General features: G+C 50.9%; 1 long non-coding RNA gene across 1 annotated transcript; it reads right to left on the bottom strand.

Moving 5' to 3' along the window:
* Positions 1–363: 363 nt before the first annotated feature.
* On the bottom strand, positions 364–8,667 carry LOC311593662. The gene is made up of 3 exons (XR_014777799.1): positions 8,594–8,667; positions 7,925–8,075; positions 364–605 (listed from the first exon to the last, which is right to left on the bottom strand). It is a non-coding gene; the product is annotated as an uncharacterized lncRNA (long non-coding RNA).
* Positions 8,668–8,886: the final 219 nt, after the last annotated feature.

Raw genomic sequence — 8,886 nt, 5'->3', positions numbered from 1 at the left:
CCAAGACTGACCACCACTCTGTGTGTGTGTGTGTGTGTGTGTGTGTGTATGTGTGTGTGTGTAGACCAAAGGACAACCTTGGTGTTGTTTGTCGGGAGCCCTGACTTCCCTTGACAATGGACTGTTACCTGAAAGTATAAGATGAAATAAACTGTTCCTCCACCACTTGTTTTTAGCTAGTGTTTTTAATCACGGCAACAGAAAGCAAATTGGGGCGGCCATATTATTAAAGTGCCTTCGAAAGTCATCCTCTCTAACTGCAGGTGAACACGCTGCTCAGACCCACCAGAAAAGCTTCTTCGTGCAGTGGACAGTGGTCAACCCGGACACTCACAACTGATCAAAGTGAGAGAATAAGTGCTGGTGGACTGTCCAGCCACACATGGGACATCTCTATCACACTGCTCCCTGCTGGAGGTGACACTGAGATGGTGCCGATGGTTCTGGTAGCAGAAAGTAGGATGCCAGTGATGCAGTTGGGTTGAGGAGAGAGTGGTTGCGGAATGCAGCCAGGATGCACGGATGGAGGAGGGTGGGGCATGGGGTGATGGCGTTCTAGTCCTGTTAGGTCCATGAGGCCACCTGCTGCTGGCCACACTGAGAATCTGCATTAGGATGACACGAACACAAGTGACACACTGTTTCCTGCAAGGCCCAAGGCCGTGGTCAGAGAGGTCTTCCTACAAAATGCAAAGGAAAATGAAGGGTCACCTGCAGGCAATCGCCAAGCCCCGTCAGCCTCTCTGTGCAGGTGGGGTGAGAGTGAAGGCTCCTCTTTGTAGTCATGAGCTACAGTTTGCCTGCAATGAGTAGATGCGAAGTAGATAGAAAGGTCAAAAGGGAGAAATGGAGGGAAGGGTGAGTGGGGGAGGGAAATAAGAGTGGAAGGGAGGGAGGGAGGAAAAGAGGAAAGAACAGAGAGGGGGAGGAAAAGAGGAGAAAATAAATACAGAAGAAGAGCAGAAGGAAGGAATAGGGGCAGGGAGAGAGGAATGAATGGGAGGGTGGGAGCCAAAACCAACTAGGAAAACTAGTTCTATGGGGAAGGCCAGGCTTCAGGGGAAAAGGAGGGAGCAGCTCTCTGGGGGGCCAGCTTCCAGGGCGTGGCTTCCACCGCTGGCCCCGAGGCAGAGACAGAAATAGAGACAGGTTCCTCAGACCACCCACACATTCATTCTAGAGGCCAGATAGTGCCACACCATGATCCCTATTAGGGTCCCAGACCACTAACCTACCATCTACCCCTCACTGAACTATGCCTAGAGCCCAAAGTTTCTTTGAGTGACAGACAACATCTTGCTTTTAGTGGACTCCTGTTGTTCAGTGTCCAGCCGGTGGCAGGTGGCTGGTGGCCTGGCTTCCGTGGCTGGCTGTGGGTCCAGGCGCTGCTTGCTTCTGGATGAGAGTGGATAGACCTTGAAGTCAAAGGTCCAGTTCCTTTCTCAGGAATGGCTAGAGTGATTTAAGGAGAGGCCGATGTGCTAGGCCGGGGTGTGGAAAGAGTTCTGTTTTGTTTTGTTTTTCCCGCAGCTGGTATGAGACCGCAGTGGAGACTCAGGAGCTCTGTAAGCCTGTGATGATACCAAAAGTGTTACAGCTCTTCACTAAGCCGCAGTACTAAGCTTGGCAGAGGATGCAGGCAGAAAGCAGGCCCTGGTGGGTGCTTTACTGGTGGTCAGCACTGGCAATGGAGCGGTCTTCGGCATCTCTACCGTTACTGTTTTGACTGCCTTGACCTGCAGCCAAGCCCTGGGCATCTAGTGGTCATTCTTCCTTAGAATAAATGGAGTCTCAGATGGTCATGGTGGATGAATAGAGCATGAGCGAGCCAACCTTAGTTTATAAACCCTGGGCAGTGGGGAGGAATTTGAGGGTAAAGGTTTTTGATTCATTGGGGTTAGGAGTGCCAGGATACTTAATCTACATGCAGTAGTGCAGTACCTCATTTACATGCAGAAGCATGGGGTCCTATCACAAGAAGGAAAACACAATACTTCATTATCCTATGGGTGGGGGAAGAACTTCTAGGTAAGATTAAGGTCATTTGCTGAAAGCTAGCATCTCCTTAGCATAGTGTGGGGTACTTCTAGGAATCCCCAGGTGCTTGCTGAAGAGGTTTTTTTTTTTTTAAATTAGGAAAGGGTCAGGCCTGTAATCTTTCCTGAGGGATATGTGAGGCTCCTTACAAGATCTGGGGGTCCCCAGATCAGGGGAAGGGGGGAAGGGAGAACCCCACTGAGATAGGGAGTCAGTCTTAATAGACCAAGCTCACTTGGCTATCCTTATATGCCAGACTTTGACCTCTTCAGCAGCACCCCACAGACTCCTGTCTGCAGCCTGTTGTCTGCCTTTGCCCTTTTGAGCTTCAAGTATCTCCTTCATCCTTCCAGCATCCCAGTTACAGGATTTATCCCTCATAATCAACGAGCCATCCAGCACCAAGGAGTAAATCTCAAGCCCTCTTACCCTCCACATATCTCCCTCTCTTTCTGTGTCTTACTATCTTGGATCTACCTTGTTTTATTATTTTATTATTTGAAATCTCTCTGTCCGGCTCCACTCACACCAGATTGGAGAGGAAAGGGGCAGTCTTCACCTCCAGTGCTTAAGATGTAAAATTCAAGTATTTTTTTCTCCCTGCAGCCTAAACTTTCTGTGCTAAATTTTGAAATGCTGGAATACATGGTTGGCGTGGTATAACTACCATCTCTTGTTCCACCAAAGGCATTACTAACAAGTTACAGCACCCTGTTAGCCCAGGCTGTAACTTCTGAGTTCCCTTTAGTACAACAGACCTGATACATCCTAAGCTTTCAGTTCTTGGTTATAGGATACTGGAATGCATGATTTACATGGGATTTCTTTCAGCTCTTGTTGCATGGCAGACATTACTAATTGATTACAGCATTCTTCTCATAGTAACCCAAAGTGTGGCTTGAGTTTTCTGCAGTACAACACACCAGTTAAGTCCATAAGCTTCCTGTGCTAATATGGTCCACATGGTACCATTTCCATCTCTTGTTGCACGGAGACATTACTAACCAATTGTATTCCTTTCCTCCTTGCTGGCCCAGGATGTAGTTTCTGAGGTTCCTTTAGTATCACAGACCAGAGAAGCCCATAAGCCTTCTGTGTTAGGGTCTGGGATGTTGAATGCACGGCTTAAGTGATACCACGCCCAGCCCTTGTTCCACAGCAGACATCACTGAGTAAACGCAGCCCATTCTCCCTAGTAGTTCAGGATGTGACTTCTGGGTTCACAATAGACAAGGCACATCTGGGGACCACGTCTTAACCCTGAACTGTTCCCATCTCTCCTGACATCCAGCCACACCACTGAAATGATTGATGAGCATGGAATAACCAAGCAGAATTGGCACCTGAGGGTAAAGCCACACTCCAGGGCTCTCACAAGAGACCCATCATTAATGAGGCAAGAAACCAGGAAGCAGAGAATCCCACAGGCAAGAGCTGAACTCGGAGGCTCTGGTTCAGGGGTTTGGGGAAGCCCCCAAGGCCACTGACGTGGAGGGAGCTAGGGCAAGAGGGCCTTAGTCTCACACACCTCTCACACACCTACCTGGGCTCCCAAGCCCGAGCCCTAGTTTTGTGATAGGTGCCACAGGGCACGGTGGCCTGGCCTCTTGTTTGCCCCACCTTCTGAGATGAGAGAGGTCTCTCCATCCATGGCTCTCTCTTTTTTTTCCCCCCTGTCCTGCTCCTGCCTGCACAATCCCTGTGCTGCCAGCTTCACCTGCCCAAACTTGCTTCCTTCTTCCATCCCAACAAGAAGCCACTTCCTCTTGGGAGGCCCCTCAGTTGGTTTCCCCTTCTTGCTGGTCCCCAACATCTTTCATGTGGAGATCACTTTTCTCATTTGGACTCCAGAAGTAGTTCACCACCAGGTGGGTGCCATGCGTGGGAACGGGAGGGCAGGCTCGTGTGTGGACAGCACCCGGCAGCCGAAACAGCTCTCCTGTCAAGAACAGAGCCCTGGGCTCCATCTTCAGGCAAAGTCACCAATGTTTCCCCTCTCCCCTGGGTGGCCTGCCACTCATTTCTGTCCCAGGAGGCAAAAAGGAAAAGAGATTCAGCTCTGTTGTCTGAGTGACAGACACAGGAACATGAACTCTCTTGGGCGTGTCCAGAAACAAAGGCCCTGTACTCTCTACTGCTCTGTCTTTGAACCCTGTTGAACGTGCTAATATGGAATCCTGAAAGAATCCGTTCCCAGGACACCGTGGTTTGCTTCTGTGAGGTGCTTTTCCGGTACCTGTCCTGAAGACTCAACTCCCTCTGAACTTTCTCCAGCATTCTTCTTCCTCCTCCTCCTCCTCCTCCTCCTCCTCCTCCTCCTCCTCTTCTTCTTCTTCTTCTTCAAGATTTATTTATTATGTATACAGCATTCACCTGCACACCAGAAGAGAGCACCAGATCTCGTTATTGATGATTGTGAGCCACCCTGTGCTTGCTGGGAATTGAACTCATGACCTTCAGAAGAGAAGTCAGTGCTCTTAACCTCTGAGCCATCTCTCCAGCCCCCATATTCTGTTTCTTTGATGATAAGTCACAGACGCAGGTCAGAGGCAGCTTCGGGCCTCTGGTGCGATTTGACTCCTCTCTGGATCTCCCTCTGGCATGGTGACCCCTCAAGCCTGCCTCTGCTTCGGCTTCATCCTCTGGGATCTGTCTTTGGGCAAATGGCCACTCCCAGCTGTATGACCGTGCTTTCCCACACTCACATCAACTCCCCCTCCAAACACTTCCTGAGCTGCCTTTGTCCACCCTGGACCTTGCAACCACCCCGCTCCACAGGCTTCCACATCTACCCAGAGACACCGACACAAGGCAAACATGGCGCAAAGGAGGTTCGTTTATGCGTGTGCTATCAGGGAAGGCTCCCTGGAGGAGGAAGTGGTGGGAAAACAGAGTTTCCTGATGGCCATAGTAGACATGCCCTTTGCTCTCAGGCTCTATCCAAGACAAGGGTGCTTATAGCCCATTGGGCAGGGTGATGCTTCATGTGGCCTGCTACCCAGAGGTCAGGCACATGGTGAGAACAGAGAGTCACAGGCATTTCTCAGATGGGATGTCCAAAGACAGCCATGGCTGTGTCCTTCTCATGTAACACCAGGGAAACTGGCCCCAGGAACTGGCCCCTCTCCTTTCCTGTTCTCAGCATGGGGACTCCAACCTGCTCCCATAGTCACAGCCTCCAAGGCCCAGGGGTGGCTGGACGCGTTAATAAGAAGCTGGGCTGGTGACCCTTGACTGCTTCTGAATGACGTGTGGCCTAGCCCCTCTGTACCACCCCATAGCCTTCCTGTTGATTTCCAGTCCGTGGCTAAGCCAAGCTCATTAGCTTCCTTCCCCCTGTGCTCACTCCTAATTATACTCCAGCCGAGGGGGCAGGGGGGGGGCACAGCCCTTATGGTCCAGGCAGCTGAGATCCTTAATAAAATGCCACAATAATAACCACGAACAGCCTCTGAGGCTCCTTTTGCAGCCCTGCCATCCAGCCTGGCTCAGGACCAGCACTCTTAGGTCCTACAGTGGCACCCCAGCCTGTATTCCAAGCGTGCCACCCTGGCAACCGAGAGCAGCCCTGCTGTTCCCACCTGTTAATGAGCATCTGCTGGGGACTTGTGAGTTCAAGGACTTTGGGAAAGGGGGGGCGGTGAGAGGTGGTGCGGCTGGAAATCAAGCCTGGGTAGCTCTGGCCTCTGCTGGGGAAGGTAGAGGCACGTTACACCTTTGTACTTGGCCATCCTTCCCAATGCCCTTCCTGCCCCATTGTGGTACACTGATCCCGCGTATTTCCTCTGGATATTTCTCCTCACATCTAGGCAGCATTTGGCTTCCCTGGACCCCCACGTTGGTCTCCAAGGCCAGCTAGTACCAAATGTTCAGAGTCTTCTGGCCCTGTGAGGTCACAGGATTACTGTCTTGGCTTTCCTATGGCTGTGCTGGGCTAACTGGATATGTGCACTGTGAGCTCCCAGTAGAAGTACCGGAAATAACAGCCTTTCACATCTTCTGATCTCCTCTTTGGATACAGAGCCCTAGCACTAAGCTGGGTCACAACTGCAGGCTTGAGGGGGGTCACCATCTCTTCCTCTAAAGGCAGTTGCTTTTAGCCACTGTTCACACCACAGATGTGGTCTAGGGGTAGGGGGTTGGGCATGGCTCTGTTGATAAAGCACTGAGTTCAGAACTCCAGCATTCATGTGAAAGCCAGGCTAAAAGATGCGAAGTTGTAATCCCAGCGCTGGGGAGGGGGAGACAGGATCCCTAGGGCTTTGTGTTCAGCTGGGCTAAGTGACTTAGTGAGCTCCAGGTCCAGCCAGTAGTAGGCTTTGCCTCCAAAAAGTAAAGTAGAAGGTCAAAGATGGCTCAGTGGGTAAAAGTACTTGTCACACATGCCTGGCATCACAGTTTGATCCTTAGCAGCCACAGGGGAAAACTCACTTTGGAAAGTTGTTCTCTGCTGTCCTTAGGTGTGCCAGGGGTGAGGGAGGGGAGAGAGAGGGGGAAGGAGGGAGGAGAGAGAGCAAGAGAGAAGGAAAGAGGGAGGAGGGGAAGAGAAGGAGGAGAAAAGAAGAGAGAGAGAGAGAGAGAGAGAGAGAGAAGAGAGGAGAGAGAGAGAAGGGGGAGAGAGAGAGAGAGAGAGAGAGAGAGAGAGAATATGTTTGAAACTTCAAAGACTGCCCTGAGTGACACATCACACCTCGGACAATGCCACACCTCCTAATCCTTCCCCACAGTTCCACCATCTGGGGCCCAAGCATTCAAATGTGGGGGCATTCTCATTCAAACTACTACTCAGGCTTTACAGGAATAAAGTAATCACACCCAGTGCAGTGCCATGGGGGAGGTACTGGGAATTATAAAAAGTCTGGCCTGTCTGGGAAAATGCCCTCCTAAGGGGCTTTTGAAGTAAAAGCTGAAAGATGTGCAGTGTTGCTGGGGGTGGGGAGAAATGGCACTAAAGATTCAGGAAGATGTAACTGGCTGGGCAAAGGCCCTGAGGCGAGCTGGAGACTGATAAAGTGATGGAGACACGTGGTGTGGTGGTAAGGGAGCTGGAGAGCCTTGCAGCAGGCAGAGCAGTGGCTTTCCAGGTGACTACTGGCTGCTGTCCTGAGTGGAAGCAGAGGCATGATTGAATTTGCTAGACAAAGGGTTGGACGTCATGGGAGAGACATGGGTAGATACAGAGACAACTTTTCCACACTTGGTACCTGCTACCTAGCTAGGAGGAATGGCTGTAGAAGGCGTGTGTAGAGCCCTGCAGGACCTGGGTGGGTGGCAGGGTGCCCACCGGATCCAGGCTTCAGGAAGGGTCTGCGATGCTATACAGAGCTTCAGACTCCTCGCGGCAGAGGCTAGGATGTAGGAGTCTGCTGGGGTATGCCACCCCCCTCAGCCCCACACACTGAGCTCCATCCTGTCTGCCTCTGACCTTCCAGGTCAGGGCACAGTTCCTGAGCTATGAGAAGAGAACAGCTTGGCTCAAATGATTCCAGAAACATTTCATCCTGTTTTAAAAATACACATTTAAAGGCCGAGCGTGGTGGCACAAGCCTTTTAATCCCAGTGCTCAGGAGGCAGAGGCAGGTGGATCACTGTGAGTTCGAGGCCAGCCTGGTCCACAAAGCTAGTCCAGGACAGCCAAGGCTACACAGAGAAACTCTGTCTCGAAAAACCAACCAGCCAACCAAAACCAAAACAAAAACAAAAAACCACCAAAAAACAAAAACAAAAACAACAAACAAACAACAACAGCAAAACAAAAACCAAAAATACGCATTTAAGAGACAGTCCTTTTAAAGCTAAATATGAAGGGTAGCTGAAACAAGTAAACTACAGACAGAAGCATGAGATGTGAACTCAAAAAGAGACAAAATAAACGAAACATAATTACCGCAGATGAGGCACTCTTCTCCACAAACTTGTCTAGGCTCCGGAAGTCTCCTGCTGGCAGGTGACTCCATCTGTGGTGTGTCTCAGCCTCTCAGAGTGCCTGGCCACCTCTCAGAGCTTGCTAGGCTGGGCCCGGTCTGCCTCAGGAGCACCTGGAACTCATTCAAAGTGATAAGGCTGGGTGGGACACTGTGGGTGGGCACACTCACTGTAGGGGTCTTTCCCTCTTTCTTTTTAGTTTTGTTTTTATGTGTTTGTGCGCATTTGTACATGTGCGCGTGCGTACTTGGAGAGGCCAAAAGGTTGACATCAGTGTCTTCCTCTGTTCCTCTCATTTCGTTTTTTGAGACAGGTGCTCTCGCTGACCTCAGAGCTCGCCAGGTGGTTAGAGCGGTTGGCAGTGATGGGCTCTGAGGATCTGCCTGTCTCCACTGTCCCCTTTGCTGGGGACAGCTATGTGCTACCACGCACAGCTTGTACGTGGGCACTAGGGGTCCTCATGCAAGCCCTCGCCTACCCCCAAATTAATCATTGTAAATTGTGCCACTTTTTTTCCGACAACTCACAGGCTGTGGGAACGACCACCTTTTCTAGTCCCAAGTGGTACCCCCAAAGAAACCAGGGACCTATTCAGCTTTGTTCTCTTCGATCCTTGTCCTCCCTGTCTCACCGTGTCTCTTCTGGACATGATACTCTGAGGGCATCTTGTAAGGTGTGCTTGGCTTCTCCCATGGGGCATGGCACTTTGAGGATTCCATTGTGCAGCATGCGTCCAATTTGGATTCTTCGCGGCAGCCAGGTATTGCAGCGGGTGGAAGAGAACACAGAGCCTGGGAAGTTGTCAGTGAAGCTAAAGAAAGAGCAAAGATTTTTATTCATATGAAGAATGGATACACAAACAGGGGCCACGGATTTAATTTCCAAAGCCAGTGTTTCACCCAGGCTCAGGACAGCTGGGGCTCA

Source organism: Acomys minous (assembly GCF_964271855.1).
Source record: "Acomys minous genome assembly, chromosome: 1".
NCBI classification, from domain to species: Eukaryota; Metazoa; Chordata; class Mammalia; order Rodentia; family Muridae; genus Acomys; species Acomys minous.
The sequence above is the reverse complement of the archived record's forward strand: the minus strand, read 5'-3'. Positions and strand labels throughout refer to the sequence as shown.